Below are 25,287 nucleotides of genomic sequence, written 5' to 3' on the forward strand. Positions count from 1 at the left end.
AATTGGAATATCAATTCCTTACCAAAAAGCTTTTCTTTTCAATTGGTAAAACTGCCTGAGTTAATTCCAGTTATTCTTCCCTAGGCTCCTCGGTGGCCAATAATCACTCACTCCTTAATTATTTTAGTGCATGTGGTTGCTGACACTTAATTCGTTTACTTCTAACTTCACTCTTAGCTAGCTATAGTAGTGGAAGTGGGTGATGACGTACTGTATATAAGGGATAATGTGCAACAGTTTTACTTGGTGAGCAATATCCAATTGCATGTGATTCTAACTCAACAAAAGTGTAGTAATGGAGATCTAGCTAATATGGCGAGAAATGAGAATATATAGCTTAAATAATTGTCATTTTTTTTTTCTTTTTTTCTTTTTTTTTTTTTTGGAAATAATATATGGAAAAGTATACAATCGATATCGAACTCACTCGAAGTCTTCTAGCTTTCCCCTTTTTCGTTGAAATAATTTGGGTCATTTTTCTTATCTTCTTCTTTGTGGGGGGGGCAGAGTGGGATATGGTGGGAGATTGTGCTATTTTGGGTAATGATAATATACTCAAAATGGGGTATATACTATGTATAGGTGGCGACTTAATTAGAAGAAGAAGGGAAAAAAAAAATCCATAGACAGTATTACATTGTAAATTTTTGTGACAAATTAATCATAACAGAAAAGAATATCGCAGTTTAATTACTTCTTTGTCTTTTACACAATAATATATATATATATTTATATATATATAGATGTTTTTAATGACAATCATATATATGTTTGTTTTTAGAGAAATGTCAAGGGCCATTTAAACACTAAAAAATGCATCAAACACAGGGAGTATCATACAGCATTATTGGTGCATTAGAGCATCTTTAATAGGGTCACCAAAATTAGTTGTGCCATTGGTCCCAATTTATGTATACTTAGCCAATTATATTTTTTTTTTTTGTTTTTTAACTAAAAATATTAAAGGGTACCAGTACCCATTTAATAATCATTTTATCATTTCTTTTCACTCTCATATGCCACATAAAATAATGTGACCCTTTAGAATTGGGCATAATTCAATATAGAATCTTACAGCTTTTAATTTAATGAATAATATAAAAAATCATATAAGACGCCAATTCAATTAGAATTGGGAAAATTCAATCCTTCCTAATACACATACTATTCACAGGAAGATAAAGACTCACAACACACTACATCAATATAATATGTTAGACATGCAGCACGTCTAATAACATGCTCATTTTTATGTAAAGATCACATTAGTTAACACAGATTAATTGCACATTTACATTGTATTATCGTGTCTATATTCTTACCATTATAATATTTATAACTTCATCCATATGATATATATATCTACATGCATGTCTAGCTACCGGACTTAATTAATTATTCTCTTATATATTTTCTGTAAAAGATACTATCACTGCAAAGCAAATGTTGTTACAATTTTTTCAAATCTCGATCGATCAGTTATTTGAATTATTCAAAAAAAAAAAAAAAAAAAAGTAATGTACTTACGTGGACTGTATAGCTCTATATGATATAGCAACGCACAATATGGCCTTTGTAAGATTTTTTCACTATAAATATGGGTAGGTTTGTAATTGGAAGTATAAACTAGTATAGAAATATTGAAGAAAGTGGCTATATATAGTCATGGCTCTTATCAAGCAATCGTTAATTGTAGCAATAATGTTTTTGCTACGTTGAGCTTTCTTTAGGGTTTAACCGTAACTTGTCAGCCTTTGACACTGCCCCTTATTGGTCGACCGCCGGTGCAACATGGTACGGCAGCCTTAATGGTGCCGGAACTGATGGTATATACATATATATATATATATATATATATACGCTAGCAAGTCTATTATTATTATTATTTGTGATGAAGGTGGAGAGAAAAATTGAATCCTTATAGTTTTTTTTTTTTTTATTATTATTATTATTATTATTATTATTATTATTATTATTATTATTATAAAAGCGTTATATATATATATATATGAAATAAATTATAGACATATGAACCATAATATATTTATATCAATTATATATACGAGGAGTAATATATAAATTATACATGTAGAAAATGAGATGATTGTGATGCCTGCAATCAGCATTAATCTTAATTAATATTTGATCTACAAAATAAAAGATGAACAAAATTAAATTAATTTTTACTAACTTTACTCAAGTTTAATAATTATGACGAAAATTCGTCTCATAATAAAGAAGACATTGCTATATATAGTTATTTTGGTGTACAAGTACACTGTACGTGAGTGATCGAATAGAGTTTGATGGGTATATTATATATATATATGCAGGAGGATCTTGTGGGTACGGGAATTTGGTATCACAATATCCATTCTCCTCCATGATTACTGCAGTAACCTCGTCTCTCTATAACTCTGGCAAAGAATGTGGAGCCTGCTATCAGGTTAATATTATTAATATATGCATATCATAATTACGCTGATTTTTCTCTTCAATTATTCATATATAAAATAAAATCATTTTGTAATAAATAGATGTATGCATGCTATATATATCGTGACCAATTACTTTTATTTTCTGGACCAACAAGGCTGTCTTTAATATGTAATCAGCATTGTTATTAGGAACCGTGTATATGTCAAGCATCACGTAGAGTAGGGGCGTTTATATAGTGCACGTGATATAAGTAAAAAAAAATTCAACAACCAAACCGTAGATGCGGTTTTTTTAATTTCTCAAACGGCAACTGTAAAAACTACACTGTAAAAATACGGTGTGGTGCGGTGCAGTTTAAGTGATTTACACTATCATCATTATTTAACATTATAATAAAAATTTAAAACCAATCTATAAAATTTTAACAATACAAAAAAAACTTATTAAAATTTTAATATCATAACATATATACTAATCATCAAATCAATTGTCTCTATAAAAAAAAATACAATTTATATATATTATTATAATGTATATTTGTTCTGAAAAAAGAATAAAAATTTATAATGTAAATGTAGAAGGTAGATACCTTCAGGGCAGAAATGGCAGAAACCAGAGCAAAGAAAGTGGAAAACAGAACAAGCAGAAATGAAAGAATTAGGAGCCTTACTCAACTGAGTAGCTCAAGCTTTATTTATATAGCAATTCAAGGGTACAAGAGGATAACAGAAAAACTGAAAATACAAACAGTAATAACTAACTAACTGTATCAAGTAACAGAATCAAGAATGTGATTAACAGTAAAAATTAGTAACTTTGTATTATATAGAGCGGTGCGATTTGAATCGCTATTAATAAATTCAAAACCGCGAACCGCTACATGCGGTTTGGGAAAATTATAAACTGCAACCGCACTGCAAAGGATTTCAAACTGTATTTTTTATGTGGTGTAGTGCGGTGCGGACAGTTTGTGTGGTGTGAGCAGTTTAATGAACACCGTACGTAGAGGTGGTATCTTGCAATTATTTATAAGTATTCCATAAAGTTTAATATATTAATTATACATGAGACCCAATACATAATTATACTAATAAGGATATAATAGCTTGAAAAGTGCTATTATTAGTATACCTTTTAACATTTCTCTTGAATTTATTTTCATTAGCAGTTGGTCTAATTTATGGTGTAATATAGTTTGGCTCCCTAGAGCTAATGTCGAGGCAGCTCACACCGTATTACTGCATGGGCTGCCTCTGTGTTATAGTTTTGGAAGGGTATAGAACTCTTTGTTTCTATCATTAATTACTCTATTTTGTGGCTTGACTTGGTGTTGTTTTATTTGAATGAATTAGTTTTTTCAGTTAGTCTAAAAGAAGATATGGTTAATTACTTTATGTATACCAAATAGTATTTAGTAATATATAAATATATATATGTATAGGTGAAGTGTACAAAAAGCCCATATTGTTCAGGGAAAGCGGTTTGAGTAGTAATAACAGATGTATGCCCGGGATGTCTCTTCGGTTTCGACCTGAGTGGATCGTCTTTTGGTGCCATGGCTTTTCCTGACCAAGAACACAAACTACGAGGCATTGGAGTCTTAGAGATTCAATATGCACGGTACGTACGTACGCATATGCATAATAACACCAATCAATATTACTTTTAGACTAATTAGGATTTTTGTCCTTGAACTTTGACATGTACCAAATCATGTCCCCTGAACTTTTAAAGTCGTTAAAAATGCCCCCTGAACTATTGAGATTGTTGGATTTAAGGACTTTTGTCTAATTTCATTCAATTTTACTACTTGTATGATTGTTTATATACTAAATCATGCTCCCCACACTTTGATATCTACCAAATCATGCCCTTCGAACTTTGACATGTACTAAATCATGGCCCCTGACTTTCATCCATGTTAGACTTTTTTACTAAAATTAGAAAAAAGTCCTTAAATCCAACCATCTAAATAGTTCAAGGACATTTTTAACGATCTTAAAAGTTCAGGGAACATGATTTGTTACATGTCAAAATTCAGGGGGCAAAAATCCTAATTAGCCTTAGAACAAGGAACACTATAATTTTTGTTCATACGGGAAAAGTACATTTATGTTTCTTTTTATTTATTATTTGTTTTTTTTTTTTTGGCATACATTATAGTTTTTGTAGGCATTTCATTAATTTTAGAAAATTTAAAAAAAAAATCGATGTCGAAAATAGAATTCAAAAAGTAACTTGTATATGTGCAGTTAAATACTTAAAATTTATTTTTGATATGATACATTATTCTATTTTTTTCAAAACATATGCAAATTGTCTACTATAATTACAATGTACTCATATAGGGAAAAATTGATAAAGCTTTGATAAGAACAAATATGATGTCTCTCGTTGAATTTTTCAATAATTACTATATTACAAATTTAATAAATTACACACGTTCAAAAACATATATATAATAAAAATCCTATTTTGAAATCTGATTTTGATATGTCAATTTAAAGTTTAAAAAAAAATGGTTATAATATATATATTAAGTAGGGACACTTTAAATTTGCTAACAATTTTTATAGTTTCATAAATTTTATTGCCAATTTTTTTTATTGGCTGGTTATGTATAACAAAAACGTAAGGATTAAAAAATTCTGCCCCAAATAACCCTAATTATAAATATATTGGAAAAAGATAATTAACAACACCGGTGCCACTATAAAATTCCTCTACATTGCATACATATATGCATTTATTTTGTAAGCTATTAAGGGCATTTTCGGAATTCAAGATTGGACTGAAAATAATTAGATTGGATTGGACTCAATAGGTTTATGTGGAAAGTAATTTTGTATTTAATTTTAGAATAGACTAAATCATTATTTTTAATAATAATAATAATTTAAAATTCAATCAAAATTAAGTATATTTTAATAATAAATGAAAAAAATTTAAATTTAAATAAAAAAAATTGAATTATAAAATAATAAATTTTTAAAATAAAAAATTATATTCTTGAAAAATAATATATCATAATGTTATTTTTTTCCCGCTCTGCTAGGGTTCGGCTCAGCCTTGTCCCTGTCTTCTTCCCTCGTGTTCGAAGGGTTCCCGTTCTCTGGGATTGAGGTAATAAGCTCTACAATGGAGGAAATTCTAAAGAAAACTCATAATCTTCAAGTCACGGATGAAGATGAAGAATGGAAAGTGGACAAAAGCTTATCTATCACGATCGCAAGATACAACTTACGGGGTCGCCTCTGTACGAAATCTGATCACAGTAGGGGTTTCCTCAAGAAGGTGCTGGGAGGGATATGGCGATTAAAGGAGGGTGAATGGAATATCAAGATCAAAGAGAAGATTGATTCAGGTCTTTTCTTATCTTTTACATTTGCTTCTGAGTTAATTCAAAGTAGAATACTATCTAAAATGTCATGGTATTTATCTAATGGGGTGCTAATTTTGGGGAAAATGGAGAATTCAAATGAATCTTGGAAGAATGATTTGACTAGCTTTCCTATATGGGGTCGGGCCTGGGGAGTTCCAACGGATCTTCTGACTACAAAGAACACAACAAGAATGGCAGCAAAGGCAGGGGAAGTGATTTCGGTGTACAATTCAGATGTGTCTAAAATGGTTGCTGATGAATTTTTTCGCTTTCGCATATGGATGTCTATCCACAAACCTGTGTGTCCTGGTTTTAGTCTTCCCTGGGAAGGAAAGAAACATTGGATTGCATTCCAATATGAAGAACTACCATTTATGTGCTTTAAGTGGAAGAATTGGGCACAGCCACAAAGATTGTCATCAAGAACCAATCATTATCCATGAGGAAGGGAAGGAAGATACTGCTGCGTATGGCAAATGGCTCAAGGTAGATAATGGAGGTAGAGAAGGCCTAATGGGAAATAGACAAGGAAAGGAGAGGTTTGATACTTTAGAAGAGGCAAGGCAAGCACCAACATCTAATTAGGGAAGGAATACCATAAGCAACTCTGTTCCTATGTGTGATACTATGGAAGTGGTAAGTACTGGGGGTCTTGATCACAACCAGCTACAGCAGAATATGGACAAGAACTCTCAATAGTCACCACAGAATATTAGTGTAAAGGCTGGGAATGATGGGAAAGAGGATGTACAGAAACGATGTGAAGATGGTAGCCGTGGAAAGCGTCGAATTGTGGAAGATTACGGAGATTCTGAGTACGGGAAGCTGAAAAAATCAGCCACAATTTTGGCCAAAGAAACCCAGGATCAAGATCTTTATAATGTCCCGGTTTCATACACACAAGATGCCCTGGTTTTGGATGGATCTACACCATTTGCAGTGGGAAGCAGCTCGAAAAACATTGCAAAAGAAACTCGGAGAAGGGTAGCAGTTAAGAAAGATTCCAAAGCTCGAAAAGGGAAGATGGAAAACAAAGTAACTAACATTTCTCCTTTAGGAGATTTGGCAGTCACTCCGATCATGGAAGAGGCGAACCCTGAAATTCAGGGTCGCCTACAACCATGAATCTCTTAATTTGGAACGCCCAAGGGTTGGGGAACCCTTGGACGGTGCGTTCCCTAACTTCCCTGGTGAATCAATACACTCCGAAAGTAGTTTTCATTTCAGAATCTAAAATTAATGCTGTGAGGGCAGAGGCTTTGAGAGTCAAGTTGGGGTTCTTTGGGTGCTTTACGGTAGAAGCTCGTGGAAAGAGTGGGCGCCTCATCCTATTATGGTCTATGGACATAGAAGCCCAGGTTCTCTCATACTCTCAGTTCCATATCGATTCTTTCATTAGAATTGAGAATGGACAATGGTGGCGTTTTACTGGCTTCTATGGCGACCCAGATCCGAGTCAACGTTTTCACTCATGGAAGCTCCTAAAACGGCTAAGCAGAATGTATATTGGACCTTGGGTTGTTGGAGGGGATTTCAATGAGATTTTGAGCCAAAAAGAGAAGTTGGGAGGCCTTCCTAAACCGACGTATCTTATTAACAACTTTAGGAAGGCTTTGGATAGATGTCATTTGAGAGATGTGGGCTATGAGGGGAATGATTATACATGGTGTAATGGGAGGAAAAATGATCTTATCTTTGAAAGACTCGATCGGGTATGTGGTAATTCAGATTGGTTTGATATGTTCCCGTCTATGAAAGTTCGTCATTTGGATCGTACAAATTCGGATCATTGTCCTTTACTTTTAATGGACCATGATCCCCATTTGAAAATGCAACATGCGACAAGATGGAGAACTAGATTCCACTTTGAAAGTGCTTGGGCAGAGGACGAAGAGTGTACTCAAATAGTGCAATCGGCCTGGGTAAAAAAACAAGCAGAATATGAGTACAAAGGGGCTGAAGACTCGGCTGGGACAGATTGGGATGGATTTACAACAATGGAATAAGTCTAAGAGGCAAGAGATGTCAAGGAACCTAAAGGAATATGAAGATAAAATCTCCTTGTTATCCCGAAGTACTAATGCTAAGGATTGGCAACATCTGCAAGACTTAGAAAGAAAACAAAATGTTTGGCTTGACAAAGAGGAGAAATTTTGGAAGCAACGAAGTCGAGCTTTATGGCTGAAAGAAGGGGACAAGAACACAAAGTTTTTTCATAGGAAGGCAAGTAATAGGAAAGCAAAAAATACCATCAAAGGCTTGATAGATGATCGGCTCCAATGGATTACGGGAAATCAAAATATGAGAAAGGTGGCATGTGATTATTTCAAGCAGTTATTTACTTCCCACCCGCCTAATCAAGAGGAGTTGGAAGAGTTCCAAAGAGTCATCCCGCATCGTGTTTCACAAGCTACAAATGACTATTTGTTGGAGCCTTTCACTAAGGAGGAGGTGTTCAAGGCCATGCGAGATATTCATCCACAAAAAGCACCAGGCAGCGACGGGTTACCAGGCCTTTTCTACAGAAAATATTGGTCCATAATCGGTGAAGAAGTCTCAAAAGTTTGCTTAGGAATATTAAATGAAGGGATGCCGATAAAGGACATCAATGATACACTCATTTGCCTCATCCCCAAGATTTCAAAGCCCACCCAAATGTCAGAATTCCGCCCAATCAGTTTATGTAATGTGATTTATAAAATTGTAGCTAAATGCCTTGCTGGCCGAATGAAAACAAGCATGCATCAAGTCATTTCGGAGGAACAAAGTGCCTTTGTGGGGGGTAGGCTAATTCAAGACAACGCTATCATCGGATTCGAAAGTCTCCATTGTATGAGGACTAAAAGGTTTGGGAATGGAAGGAAAATGGCGCTGAAATTGGATATGTCTAAAGCATATGATAGAGTGGAATGGAATTTCCTTCGAACAATGATGAGGGGATTGGGTTATGAGGAACAATGGATAGAAAAAGTAATGAGATGTGTGGAAAGTGTGTCCTTTTCGGTCATCATTAATGGAGAAAGAATTGGGAACTTCCAACCTACCCGAGGTCTTCGCCAAGGAGATTCGCTTTCCCCATATCTCTTCCTTCTCTGTTCGGAAGGTCTCTCGTGTCTTATTCATGAAGCCGAAAGAGCGGGAAAGATTCATGGGGTTCAATTTGGGAAAGAGAGAATCAAAGTGTCGCATTTATTCTTCGCCGATGACAGCTTTGTTTTCCTTGAGGCAAAGGAGAATGAATGCGGTACAATGAAACTTATCCTACAACAATACTCACAGCTCTCGGGTCAGCAAGTAAACTTAGAGAAGTCCGAAGTAAGCATGGGCAAGAGAATTTCTTCCACTCAGGGACAAACTTTAGCAACCAGATTGGGGGTTCGAGTTGTTTCACACCATGCAAAATATTTAGGTCTTCCAAGCTTTGTGGGAAGACGGAAGCAAGAAGTCTTTGAAGTAATAAAAGAAAAAGTGTGGAGCAAGCTTAAAGGTTGGAAATCCTCCATGTTCTCTCAGGCCGGGAAAGAAATTTTAATAAAAGCTGTGGTTCAAGCGATTCCAAGTTATACCATGAGCTGTTTTCGGCTCCCAAAGAAGCTAATAAAGACTCTTCATTCCTTGGCTGCCAATTTCTGGTGGGGAGATACGAAAGAACATAAAAAACTCCATTGGAGTACTTGGGACAAGTTATGCATACCAAAGGAGGAGGGAGGTCTTGGTTTCCGAAGCTTAACTGAATTCAATCAAGCCCTTTTGGCTAAACAAGGGTGGAGGCTTCTTCATAACCCTCACTCCCTTCTTACCCGAATTTTGAAGAATAGTTACTATCCTAATACTTCGTTCATGGAGGCGGGTTGTCCTCCGGGGGCTTCTTGTGTTTGGAAGGGAATTTGTTGGGGTAGAAACATCTTAAAGGAAGGAGCTAGATGGAGGGTAGGAAATGGTAAAGAAATTAAAGTGTGGGAAGACAAATGGCTCCTGAGACCTCAAGCAGCCACTTTATCTCAATTTCCTAATCTCCAACCCCACACCAAGCTTCATAAGTTCATTACTTGGGATGGGAATTGGAACATGGCGGAGATCGACAAACACTTCCACAAAGATGACATACCTTGGATACAAGGCATTCCCATTGATCTATATATGGAAGACACTCTATTTTGGCCCTTTACCCCTAATGGCCAATATATAGTCAAAAGTGGCTATAGGGTGGGTAGGGAGTTGAATCTTAACCCCACTAGGTGCTCCAACATGACTGACATTCAGAAGTGGTGGAAAATGATATGGAGTTTACACCTACCTCCTCGGATGAAACTTTTTGGGTGGAGAGTTTGCCACAACTGGCTGCCAGCAAAGATGAACTTAAAGCAAAGAGGTATGGAGGTCAATACGAGATGTGAATTGTGTACAAGGTATGATGAAACTCTTACCCATGCTTTATGGAGTTGTGACAAAGTTAAATGTATTTGGAAACTCCTTCCTTGGTACAAACAAGCTTCCAAATTGGGAGAGGGGTCTATGTTTGATATTTTGAAGTCTCTTGAGCAAATCATTAACAAGCAGGATTTTGAGGATACCATAAAAATTTTATGGGCCATATGGGAGAATAGAAACAGGAAGTGGAATCAACTCCCTTGTATGAATAAACAGCAACTCCTGAACTGGGTCTTCTCCGCCTACCCAAATGGCCATACAGAGGCGGTTCCTGCAACAATCCATGAAGCTAATCGAAATTCTAATCAGGTAAAATGGATACCCCCTGCTAGTGGTAGCATTTGTGTGAATTGTGATGTTGCAGTTGTAGATAATACCCCAGGAGTACGAATCGGTTTCATTTGGAGAAGGGCTGATGGTCAACTGATCTCTGCTGGTATGAGCTATTTGCACAGCTGCTGTTCTCCCAAAACGGCTGAGGCCTGGGCGCTTTGGGAAGCTTTGAACAACCTCCCTGCAACTGAGATCAGTCATTTTGAATCCAGTCCGATTGCCGGCTGCTGGTGGAAGAAATCACAAGCAAGAATCGAAGCCTCACTGCTGACAGCACCATCATTCACAAGATCAAAACTTTGCTGGAAAGCTTCACTCATGTAAATATAATTCATGTAAAAAGAACCAATAATGAATGTGCAAATTTGTTAGCTAGGAAATGTCTAGCCGACAAAAATTCCTTTTCTTATTACAACTCCTTCCCGGATTGGTTAGTCAAGTTTTGTAAGGCTGATCATCCTTTTGAGTTGTAGTTTGTTGTTTTGGTTTTAATAAAAATTCTTTCAAAAAAAAAAATATATCATAATGTTATTAAATATGTATGTAAATATATATATATATATGGAACACATCTTAATGGGTAATACCCATTGATGGGAACTAAAAAAAATTAATAAGGTAACAATTTAATAACTTTTTATGGTAAGTTTCTAACAATTATTTTTTTAAAAAAATTATATTTATTTTTTATAAAATTGGAAATAATAATTACAATTAGTAGTTTGAAAAAAAAAATTATAAATTATTTTTAAAAATTAATTAAAATTACTACTTTATTATTTTATGAAATTGTGAGTATATTAATAATTTATTATTGTAAAACTAAAAATCATTTACATGTCTATTAATGTGTTTTTTTATTAGGAGAATAAGAGCTTGATTGTGGAATCCAATTGTCCTAATATTATTCATACTCTTAAAAATAAAACGCTACAATACTTCTTAGTTCTTACTTAGGCTATCATTGTTAGAGAAATATTATTATCATCCAATGATTTTTTTGATAGTACCATGCATCATTCTCCTAGAATAACTAATGAGGTGTTGTTCATTATTTATATTTTTAGGATTGAAAGATGATAATCTTGTCTAAGGGTCAAATATAATTTTTTGTGTTGAAATTCTTGTGTTGGTAATTGCCATTATTCAATAATGTTTATGACACTTTGTTCTTCCTTCATTTTTTTTTTTTTGTTAAAATTTTCTTCATTGGTTTTGTTCTTATAGATTTGGTAAGCTCAAGTATTTTTAAGAAAAATAAAAACATATAAATAATTATTAATTATTATAAAATTAAAGATTTTAGGTTTAGAAAAAATCTTATACATTTTATATGTATTACAGTTTAAAGCTTAAAATTATTATTTTTTTGTTTTTCAGTAATGCAATTTAGAATTCTAGTTTAAAGAAATTTTATAAAAAGATAAATATACACTTTTTTTTTTTTTAATCTTTAAAATGATTTTTATTAAAAAAAATAGTTTGTTAGTTTTTTAGTGTGTTTTATTTTTTAAATAATAATTCCATTTATAAATTTTTTTTATTTCTATTAATAGTTTTATCTATTTTAGGAATATAGAGAATAACAAAATAGGAAATATTAATTTTTTAATATTTAATTAATGATTATAAATATCAACCATTGAATATTTGATCCAATGGTCAAGAATAAAATACCCATACATGGGTAATACCCATTAAGAGCATACCCATATATATATATGACACTTATAACTAAATTTATTTGTAATATAATAATGTATCATGATTTCATGTAATAAAAAATATTTGAATGATAAAAAAATTATAAATTTTAAATTTGATGTAAATATTTTTAATAATTTAAAGAGAATATAAAATTCTAGTACCACATTTGTAATGATTTAAAGAGAATATATAATTATAGTACTATATTATTTCTCTTTGAATAAATTAAGTATTTCTTGTTTAATTAATATTATTTTAAATTTTAAAAGATTATTTAGGGTTAAATCCAATATTATATATTTTTTACAAATTTTAGTAAATAAGTTTTTGATATAAAAAAATATGTAAATAAATTTGTAAATTCTTTTTAAATTTAGAATATTTATAAAATTAATTAATTAATTTTTAATTTATTTTTTTGTTGAATCGAAAAATTCATTCAAAACACAAAATATTAAATCCTAGCAGCACCTTTTTAATTAATAAGCATGAGTATTCTCCTTTTCTATACAATCTATAATAAATTTTTATAAAGAGTCAAACCACTCTTTGTCAATGCTAGCTACTCAATAATTTTGACATAACACCTTGCACTTTATTTTTTACATCACTACCAACATTATGAATAAAAATTTTAAGGAAAACGATAATAGAAACAATATTTAAAAGAAAATGATAACAAAAAAAAAATCTCACCTGCAGATTATTTATTCCACACTACTATAAATTTTAAACATATTCACACCTGTCCAAATATTTGATTGGACAATTTATCCAGTCTAATGATGCATCCAAATTAAGTGGACCTAATTCTTGTAAAAAAATAATGTTTTTGTTTTCAGGGTGGCGTGTGACTACTCAGGAAAAGGCATAGAATTCCACGTTGAGCGAGGTTCGAACTCGAACTACTTTGCGAGCGCGATTGTGTTGGAAGGCGGAGATGGTGACCTTGCAGGTGTGGAGTTAAAGGACGCTTCATCCCAAACATGGCGACCCATGCAACAATCATGGGGTGCCATTTGGAAATTTGACGCTGCCTCACAGCTCCACCCACCTCTCTCCTTAAGGCTCACTTCAGGATATTCTGGCCGCACTATTGTCGCCACAGATGTAATCCCTCATGGCTGGATGCCTGGTGCCACTTATACATCCTACGTTAATTTTTAATCCTATTATCCTTATTATTATTATTATCAGAAGCTTAATTGATCGTGTAATGATCTGTTGTATAAAGGTCATGTGTAACTCTACTGCTTATTATCATTATTATATGAGAAATGTTAAAATGTACTAGATATTCTATTACCATGTAAGGTGTTATATTATTATTGATATAATTAAGTATAATGTTTTACATAACTTAATATAATAATTTTTATAAAATATAGGTAATGATGTTTAAGGCATCATTATTAGAGCCTAACTATGGATATTTCCTCTTCTTTGTTTGTTATCATATGCCCCGTTTGTGAAGATGAATGTGGTAATGGGCGTATTGATTTTTGAAGTTAACAACCCATAAAACAATAACTGAATTGAAAAGATGCTTTAAGCCCACGAGGTGCTGAATTAATGGATCTGATCTGATAATCTCTCATTTGGAAACCTGGCTTTAAATTGACCAAAGACTGAAATGTGAGAAAAGGGTTTGAGATAGTTAGAGGAGTTGGGCTAAATTTCATGTTTTGGGAATGTTCTTTGGGCCTTCTCTTTACCTTTAATATGAAAACTTTTATGCAATTTTACAAACTTTTTCTCCAAACATAAAATGTCACACAAAATTATATTAAATTAGATATTTCAACTTCAAATAAGTTTTATAATTTAAACACTAACAATATACTGCACTAGTCATTTAAAAAGTTATCGAACCAGCTATTTATTTATTTATTCAAATAATAGTTTAGACCCTGTATTGTGAAAAAATCGAACATAATGATACCATGAACTTTATTTTGGTCAAATTTTAGTAAACATAATTTTAAAACTTCATTTTCTTAACCGCAAAAATTCACCGTCCCTAATTATAATGATCATAGTCTGATTTAAAATATTTGGAATAAAAAAACGATAAAAATAGAGCAAAATAGGGTTAAGTGGCCAGCCCCTTATGTGGGTCCATCACTAGTTCTATTTTTGCTATTTTTCTCAATCATTTATCTATTTTTTACAAATACCACTTTTTGTACTTTCAATCTTATAATTGTCAAAACTATGTATTAAATAATTAAATTAATTATCAAATAAAATCGTCATTTATATTATCTATTAATTAGACTCAATAAAGTTTCTTAGTTAACAAATAAACCCTAAAATTCTATTTCTTCACAATCAAGTCATATCTTAGTAAAAATTCATAAGCTAGATAAAGTCTAACTTTAGAATCATAATTGATTAATTAAAATCAATTAACTGGGTCTTACAAGCAGTTTGTCTCAACTAGTATGGGGACCATGGGCTTATATAACTGAACTTCCAATAAGCAGATATAGAATTTACCAAGTAAATTCTATAACTTATTAATTCATCTTTGCACCACTATAGATTTAGAATCACACTCTCAATTATATAGAACGTTCTATATGTTCCACGATATAGATACACTATGAGATTATTTATTTGTTATTATCCCAAATGATCCTCTATAGATGATTTACATTGAATAAGGATTAATTTACCGTTACACTATTCAATGTATTTTATCTTTAAAACACTTAGCTACCAATAAATGATATTTCAATGAACTAATATAATCACTAAAATGAGTACTCAACCATTTATCTCTATTAAGCCAAGCTCGAAGGAAATCATTGTTTGACTTCTTATCTGGATAAAAGCTATAGATTATGTATCTATGATTAGCGCTCCCACTCAATCGAACTACCATGTTCTTAATCTATATGTTACGAGAAGAACCATTTGGTTGACTTTAACAAATAGATTTAAGAACACAAATAATACAACTGAACTAGAACCTAACCATCTCAGGATTGAGATCATTTGATCTAGGATATTGAATTGAATAGATATTACGGTAAGTTTATCATATCTAGTTCAAGATCAATATCGGTCCCTTTCAATGCATACTCCATGCATCCAACCCAAGCTTACTTTAACCAATGTCCTAAAAGGACAAGGCACTTATCTAATGTGCAAGTAAACTATATTGTAGATTATCCTATCAGTTAAACCCTATGTACTGATAAATCATAGGAATACATTTAATCACACAATCTTGATTATTCTCCACTGTGCTGACGACACAATAAACAAGAATATCAATGTGATAAGGATTTGGATGAATTTATAAATCAAATAAACATATAAATGATCACATGAACCAAATAACACATTAAACAAGTAATGAAAAGAAATATGTTTCTTTATTGATAATTGAATAAAAAATATTACATTGAAATAGAATTTTATTTAGGGCACAAAGCCCAACAATTATGATATAGCATCTTATCTACAAAATCTTTGTCAAATCATTTTGTTAGAATCTTTGGGTTCGTTTGGCATGTTTTTACTGTTTTTACTATTTTTATTTCCTTACTCGCATTTTATCTTTGAGTATTTGCCACTCTAGGTCAATATTCGCAGTTCTATAAGTGAGTGTTATTGTTTATCAAGAATACTCATAGTTTTTGGTGTTGTCTATTTTATTTTGACAATATTTGGCGTCGTCTTTGGAAATAAATTTCAAGCAATACTTCTGTGACTTTAGAGGAAGGTGTTGGGATTTTATGCCCTAAATAAAACCCATTACAATCTAATCTGATATGTTATCAATAAGAGAATTAGAAGTGATTTATGTTAACATGTAGTTTTCATGCTTATGGTTTAATATATGCACAAAATCTGTTAAGTCCAGAATATATATTCATTCACAATTACAGTGATGTTAACACAGTGGAATATGATTGTGATTATATGATTCAAAAGACTAAGTCCCTGTTTCATCAGTGTTTTGGATTTACACTGATGTGATAATCAACGATGAAGTGTACTTACACTTTGAATAAGTGTTATGATCTTTCCAGAACATTGGTAAAGTATACTAGTTTTGAATGTATGGAGTATACATTGGACTGGACCGATATTGATCTTAGTTAAGATATTATAATACTTACCGTTTTATCTTTCTAAGTCAATATCACTAGTTAATCTTAGATCAAAAGATCTAAATCCTGATATGCTTAGGCTCAATCTCAGGAGTGTTATTCATGTTCTTTGATTTGTTAGTTAAGCCTACTTTTGGGTAAGGGTGATACGTACATTTTGGGAACATGATAGTATGATTGAGTGGGAGCGCTAAACATAAATATGGAATCTATAGCTTCTATAGCTGTTTAGAATCAAGTGATGATTTCCTTCGAGCTTAGTTAAATAGAAGTAAATGGAAGAGCTCTTGTTTCAGTGATTATATTTTAGTTCACTAAAACATCATTTACATGTAGCTAAGTGTTTTAAGGAGCAAAATACATTGAGGGGTGAAACGGTAAATTTATCCCTACTCAGTGTAAATCATCTATATAGAGGATCTTTGATCAAAATTAAGATTATAACGATGGTTAAATTGTTGGGTTTTATGCCCTAAATAAAACTCATTTCATATAATCAGATTTACTTATTAATAAAGATCAGAAATAACATTTTTATGTTGCATGGTTCACATGATTTATTTCATGATTATATGTATATAATGTATGAATTCTTTTTAAGTCCAGAACATATGAGTTGGTTAAAGATTATAGTGTTGTCAGCACAGTGGAATATAATCTTTATTATATGTTCAAAAGTTTATTCCCTGATTTGTCAGAACACTGGATTTAGACTGACATGGTATAATCAGCGATAGGTATTCTTACACCTTGGAAAAGTGTTATGTCCTTTCCAGGACATTGGCAAAGTTTACCAGTATCAGATGTATGGAGTATACATCGGAAGGGACCGATATTGAACTTTGATTAGATATATTAAAATTTACCGTAATATCTATTCAATTCAATATCACATGTTGATCCTAGATCACATGATCGAAATCCTGATATGGTTAGACTCAATTTCAAGAGTGTTACTCGTGTTCTTTGATTTGTTAGTTAAGCCTAGTTTTGTATCAGGGTGATACGTACATTTTGGGAACACGGTAATGCAATTGAGTGGGAGCGCTAACATAAATATGGAATCTATAGCTTCTATTTGGCAAATAGAAGTAAAGGATGATTTCCTTCGAGCTTAACCAAACGAAGATAAATGGTGGAGATCTCATTTCACTTAGGTGAAATATCATTTATACAGGGTTAAGTGTTTTAAGGATAAAATACATTGTAGGGTGTTACGGTAATTTAATCCCTGTACAGTGTAAATCATCTATATAGAGGATCATTGATCACATTAGGGTTATAACAATGGATAACTAATGACGTGTCTATATCGTGGAACATATAGAGCGTTTCTATATGACTGAGAGTGCAATTCCAAGTTCTAAGTGTGGATTCAATGAGGAATTAATAAGTTAGGGAATTTACTTGGTAAATTTGGTTCGACTTATTGGAAGCTCAGTTATATAGACCCATAGTCCCCATACTAGTTGAGGCCATACTGCTTGTAAGACTCAGTTAATTGATTTTAATTAATCAATTAAAATTCTAAAAGTTAGACTATGTCTACGTTATGAATTTTCACTAAGCAAGGGCGAAATTGTAAAGAAAAGAGATTTTAGGTTTATTTATTGATTAAGAGACTTTATATGTCTAAATTAATAAATATATTAAATGTCAATATTATTTGATAATTATTTCCAAGTTATTAAATAATTAGAATTGGCATTTAAGAGGTTAAATTAGAAAATTGGCATTTTTGAGAAAATGGGAATGGAAAATAACAAAATGGGAAAGTTGCAAAGTGAGGCCCAAATACCCTTTGTATGACCGGCCCTATGCATAGGAAATTCCATTTGTAGTTTCCATTATTTTAATGCCATACAATTCTAACCTAAACCTAGAGGGTTTTCTATAAATAGAAAGTGTTGGCTTGAGGAAACTAAGACACACATCTTTGATCACTTTGTTTCTCTCAGAAAAAAGCCTCACACGCCTCTCTTTCTTTTCTTCTCTCTAAATTTCGAAACTTTGAGTGAATGAGTAGTGCCCACACACATCAAGTGGTATCTCAATCATAGTATGGAAGACTATGGAATTTCTGCATCAAAGAAGGAGAAAAGAAGATCCAGGTTCAGATCTTGGTGATGCTCTGCTACAGAAAGGAATCAAGGGCTAGAGATCTGAACGGAAGGAGTCATATTATTCCGCTGCACCCACTGTAAGGTTTTCTAACTTTATATGTATTTATTTTCATTGTTTTAGAATTCATATTAGGTTGTTAATCCAACATACTTGTTAGTAAATCTAGATCCTGGTAAAATAATTTCCAACATAAATGTGATAGCGTATCTATATGGTGGAACATATATAGCGTTCTATATAATTGAGAGTGCAATTCCAAGTTCTAAAAGTGGATTCAACAAGGAATTAATAAGTTAGGGAATTTACTTTGTAAATTCAGTTCAGCTTATTGGAAGCTCAGTAATATAGGTCCATGGTCCCCATTCTAGTTGAAACCATACTGCTTGTAAGACTCAGATAATTGATTTTGGTTAATCGATTATAATTCTAGAATTAGACTATGTCTAGTTTATGAATTTTCACTAAGCAAGAGCAAAATTGTGAAGAAAAGAGATTCTAGGTTCTACTTATTAATTAAGAGACTCTATATGTCTAATTAATAATTATGTTAAATGACAATATTATTTAATAATTTATTTTAGTTAATAAATAATTATTTTTGGCATTTAAATGGTTAGAATTGAGAAATTGGCATTTTTGAAAAAATGGAAATAAAAATTGTTAAAATTACAAAATTCCAAGTGGGGCCCATTAACACCATGGCCGGCCACTTGGAGAGGCTTTTTACAATTAATATTTTCATTATTTTAATGCTAAATAATTACTAATCTAAACCTAGTGGTTACCTATAAATAGATAGTGATGGCTCTCACCAAAGTTAAGTTTTTCAAGTAATTCAAACGATTGCATTCAGAAAAAATTGAGCCACTCACTATCCTTCTATAGCCGACCCCTCTCTCTCTCTCTTTTCCTCTTCTAATTTCGAATACCTTGAGTGATAGGGTAGTGCCCACACACATCAAGTGGTACCTCAATCATAGTCTGGAAGATCGTGAAGAATCCAAATTGAAGAGAAGGACATTCGAACTCAGATCTTGGTGATACTCTGCGACAGAATGGATATAATTGTTAGAGATCTGAGTGGAAGGAGACATATTATTCTGTTGCAACCAATGTAAGGTTTTCTAAACTTTATATCTGTTTATTATCGTTTTAGAAGTTCATATTTAGGATGTTAAACAACATACTTGTGAGTAGATCTAAGATCCTGGTAAAATAAATTCCAACAGAAGGTCACAATGGCTACGAACTAAGCGAATGCTAACAATAACAACAGAGTTATCAATGGAGGCACGAATAACACCCTCACTACCAACGACAAAATCACTATTGTCGACACCACTTTTGGAGGAGTAGGTCACACTAGCACCGTCCCCCAAATCTATTCCCACAGTTCTCAGGTTTGGTTGGGAAAACTTCAACGCTAGCAGCCACCATTAGCATTTCCCACAAATAACACCAACCCATACTGTTGAGAGTATGGTGCAACTGACAACAGCACAATACTCAACAATGTAGGAACAGATGCGAGCTCTACAAGATGAGGTCGTACGGATGAATCAGACCTAGAATAGCCTCCCACCACGGGCTCTTGCCAATTCACGACGTACTAACAGTGAGGTATGTAATAACACTAGTAGACGTCATGATGAATGTGTTATTGTATTCAATGATCGCAGGTATTATTGGGTTGGGGTAAGAGTTTTTTGGATTGGGGTCATTTATATGTGGATTATTTGGGTTAGGATTAGATTTTTTGGGTGCAATTTTTAGGTTGGAGTTCGATTTCTGGTTGGGGTTCGTGGGGCTGGGGGGCTTGATTTTTAGGAAGAACGAAGAAGAAGAAGAAGAAACATGATTAAGAAAAAGAAAGTATTAATTATTATTTTTTAAATTTTTTATTCTGATTTTTAAATATTTTAAACTATTTTTTTAATATATAAATTATTAACATTATGTGGATCAATAGAAATTTACCACTTATACGGTTGTGTACACCGTGGCAGACCACTTTGGCACTTAACGGATCAAAATGGATAGAAGGACTACAGAACAAAACGATTGTCGAGTTTAGGGAGTATAGCCATAATTTTTTGAGTACAGGCGTTAAATCGTAACAAACATAAAAATATAGAAAATTTGGCTGCAAATTAATCTAAAAAAAAATACAAAGTTGTGTTTGGCAAATGACTGAATAATCAAGTAAAAGTGTTATTTTTTTATTTATTTTATTTTTTTGCTATAAAAAAGTGTTATTTTTTAGGGATGATTTCACAAATACACAAAAACGATAAACAAATTGCAAAAATACAGTTTCAAGAAATTTTAAATATTTTTACAAATTTTTGATTTTATTTATAAAAAATACAGTTTTTTATGTTGAATTCATATTAATTTGTTGTTGATTTTTTTTATCTGTATGTTATTTTTTGTTGTTGTTTTGATATTATTTATATGTTATTTTCATGTTACTTTTATGTAGTTTTCTTATTGTTTTCGTGTTGTTTTGACAAGAAACCATAAAAATATATAAAAAAAAAATATTATTAAACGAAAAAGTATAATTTTTTTTACAAAAATTAGTACTTTATATAATTACTCATCATTTTTTTAATCATTTTTTTAATAACTAAATGTGCTTTCATCAAACACAAAAGGGTGATCAAAAGTTCTAAAATAACTTTTATCATATTTTATTTTCTCCAAGTGTAAAATACGGAGGTAAAATGTACTTTTTTTTGTAGTTCACGCTTTAAATACTTTTAATTTGATAATTGCTTGATCGTGAGTGTTAATGCCATGACATAATTATTTGAATATTGCTAAGAAGTATTATATGGTATAACACCATATGATACAGTATTTTACATTTGACTAACTTGAAAAATTTAATCATTTACCTTTTACATAAAGCCCCATCAAAATGAGATGGTGCTTCTTCATAACCTCTATCATCATCATTATCATCACCACTTAAATATTTATATTGATAAAGTTCAACCGGCTACCTGTATGCATTGATTAATAAGGGACAATTAAAAAAACAAAAAAGTCAATAGAACTTTCATGAATTCTATTAGAGAAAAACATTATATGTATTGAGTTAATTTGGTTTGATCTTTTGGACCAAATAAGTAAGCACCTTATCCATGGAAGATATAAGTAACACAACTGTTGGATGCTTCATTAACTCTACGTTGGCTTTTATTCTTAGACAACTTGATATATGGATAGCACCTTCGCTAGCCATAAAAGACATGTACCTACCCATTACCACTACAGCCTTAAATTAATCAAATTAGTGCTTTGACTTTTATAAAAGAACAACCACTTATATACACTTCAAAAAAAGGAAATATTTATAAGCATATTCATATTGTGGGCAAACGGTTTCTAATGTTAGATAAATAAATAAACCCAAATACAAGATTGTATATATATAATTTAAATCACAAAATAATAGTAGATAATAATTAGGGATATGGTGAGGAAAACCTTTTTTTTTTTATTTTTTATTTATTGATCAAAAATATTCTCATATTAAATTTCATTAAAATGTATCCACTTTTATGAGTGGATTGCCTAATATACTCTCACCCTCCACTTAAATCTATCACATAATTTACATTAACTTAAGGGGTATAATGGGAACATTGTCTATAAAAGTGTGGTATATTTTAAAGAATATGAAAATAAAGGTAAAAACTAAAATAAGTAAAGTAAAGTGGGTATACAATGTAATTTTCTCTAATTTATTAAGTATATTTGATTGATTCAAAGTTTTTCTCTCTAGATCTCTCAGTTTTATTTATTTTATTATCAAAAGTATATAATTGTGATGAGACAATATGTATTTATAAAGTTAGAGAGGAGACTCACCTATATAACTATAGTTAGACTGAAATATTCATTAAAGGCTCCAATTAACTAGAAAAATTTGCATGCTAGCTTCAACTAAATTTTACACACATAAATTATACTAAACTCATTAACTATTCATCACTCTTTTTTTTTTGGAGAAAAAGTATTGTTATATTAATCATTCAAACAAAATGTAAGACAACAGACAAAATTGAAGGTAGACAATCCTTCAATCAAAAAAATCTCTATCCACCGATAAAGTAAATTAGGCCAAAACATTAAAGACCTTACTCTAAGGGAAATTGGAAACAAGATTTTCATAACTAGACTAAATCATTGGGATGAGTATGGCCTTAAACTTCATGAATCAATGTCAAAATAATCCCAAGATTATTCCAAATGAGCAAGGCTATAATAATTTCCAATTCCTTAGTCTTGAAAAAGCCATTAGTAGGCAGGGAAAGACCTGAAAGTACATTCCGTGAAAAGTTCATCTTATTGCCCAAACACCAACTATTGGAAGAGAAAATTCCCATTAATTAGTTGTAAGTTTTAGTCGACCTGAGGGTAGAGTGCACAATTTTATTAATGGTAAATGTGGTTGAATCCAGAGAGTACATTGAATCATATATTTCATAGGGGAATTCGGTCGAGCACCTAGTGAATACAAAACAATGTGTTGATTATAATAATGACATGGTTCCTGTACTAACACCATCTTCATGAATCCAATCGCGTTGAGACCATTTAAGATCGAATCTGATTAAAACATTAGAAAATATTCTTCAATTACACAGATCTGGAAACACCCCATTGTCTTAGATCTATGCAACTGCAAATTAATGGAAAGAGAAAATCCTCCTTTGGTAGTGTTAAACTGAGTGTTTATATAGTTTTGATGCCCCTGAGCGCGGAGATTGCAGAACCAGAGAAGGCCAACCATTCATCTCTTAATAATATGGGCTAATATATAATAGATAATAATAACTTTTTCAATTAGTATGGTGAAAATATTCATCGGATAATCTGGTAAGTGCCTTAAAAAATAACTTTCTTGCAAAAAAAAAATATTGACTTAAGTGCATTTAGATTTTAATATAATAAAGAAAATTTGAATAAATATGCATAAAATACCCTAATTTTTTTTCCCTAAATCCATATGTATTAAAATTCTCCATATATGACCACATTACCATATTTCCCATAATACCCCTCACATTTGAAATCCCAAACCCAAACTGCCTCCTCTCTCTTTCTCTCGCCCAAACCCACGGTGAACCCATCCCAAACCTATCAAATATTAAACCCACGGTGACGGCTGTGGACCCAATCTCAAATCCACGGTGACGGCGGTGGACTCAATCTCAAACGCACGGTGACGACGCCCCCTGCTCTCGACACAATGTCTAAGGTCTGTCCCTTTTTTTTCTTTTTTGTTTGTGAAAAAGTGTTAAAGATTGATTTAGTTTGTGAAACCTAAATTTTGTTAGATTTAGGGAAATTTTGTTAAACATATAGTGAGATCTGTGAAATTGAAAAATTTTGAGGAAGAAGAAGAAGGCCCGATGGGGTCCGATATGGGTCCAATGGTCCTTCTTTTTATTTGAAAAAGCCAAGTCCGATGGGTCTGATGCATAGTCTGATAGGGGTCCAATGTTTTTTTATATGGGTATTGGTCTGATAGGTCCGATTGGGTCGATGGCCAGTCCGATAGGGGGTCCGATGTCCGTTTAATTTTTTGCATTGGTCCGATTGTCCGATAGGTTCAATTAGTCTGATGGCCATTCCGATAGAGGCTCCGATGTCCATTTAATTTTTTGCATTGGTCCGATTGTCCGATAGGTTTGATTGGTCTGATGGCCAGTTCGATAGGGGGTCCGATGTCTGTTTAATTTTTTGCATTGGTCTGATTGTACGATTTGTCCAAGGCAGTCCGACGGGTAGTCCGATAGGTTGGGCCCGATGGTCTTAGCAATTAAATTTAATTAATTAATGTTTTTAAATTGTTTTATTTAATTAATTAATTATTGTTTTTTAATTGTTTTATTTTTTTAGAAAAATACAAAATATTTAATATCAATAATAAACCTTACAAAAAGAAAATTATTAACCATAATTATGATCATAATTATTTTTGCCTGTTTATATCCGATATACGGTCCGATTGTGCTTGATATATGTGTTTACGAATGTACTGTTTGTTGTTTTTGTTATTGTATTGGGTCCGAAATGGGTCTGATTTTATGCTAGATCTTTAATTGCTAACCTTCAATTTCTTGGTTTTTTTTTTTGCAGAGACCTGCACATCTAATAATTCCAATATCGGAGCATTATACAGGTCGTGTCACCTGGCGCGATGGTAGTTATTACTACTCGAAGATTAAGGCCAAATTTGAAGAATTTAGAATATGGGATAGGGTGAGAGAATCCCCTTTCAAACAGTTCTTCGAGAGAGAGCCATTACAATTTTTAGGAGCATTGATTCATCAGTTGATGTTGCACAAAATCAAATCTGACAAGCCGAACGAGGTACATTTTTACTTGGCGAAGAAGAGAAGTAGATTTGGTAGGATGGAGTTTGGTTTGGTGACCGGATTAAACTTGTTGCCTGGACCTACTAAGGAAGAAATTGAAGAGAAAGGAAGTTTGGACTGGTTGATTATGGAATATTTTAACGGTAATCATTCCAACAGCTTTAGCCAACTGTGTAGAGTTTTTGAGAGCTGCACAAAAGTTAATGATGTCTAAAAGTTGGGAATGGCCTTGTTTATTATGGGCGTCCTCACTGGTAAGGAGGAGAAGACTGTCGTTCCTCCTTTTGTCATAAGAATGGTTAACAAGCTTCCATTCTTCTACGAGTACCTGTGGAGAAAGATTTCGTACAAC

General features: G+C 32.3%; 1 pseudogene; it reads left to right on the top strand.

Moving 5' to 3' along the window:
* Positions 1–1,597: 1,597 nt before the first annotated feature.
* LOC115707293 (expansin-B18-like) lies at positions 1,598–13,598 on the top strand (annotated as a pseudogene).
* Positions 13,599–25,287: the final 11,689 nt, after the last annotated feature.

The sequence above is a fragment of the Cannabis sativa genome, chromosome 1, assembly GCF_029168945.1.
Source record: "Cannabis sativa cultivar Pink pepper isolate KNU-18-1 chromosome 1, ASM2916894v1, whole genome shotgun sequence".
Classification (NCBI taxonomy): Eukaryota; Viridiplantae; Streptophyta; class Magnoliopsida; order Rosales; family Cannabaceae; genus Cannabis; species Cannabis sativa.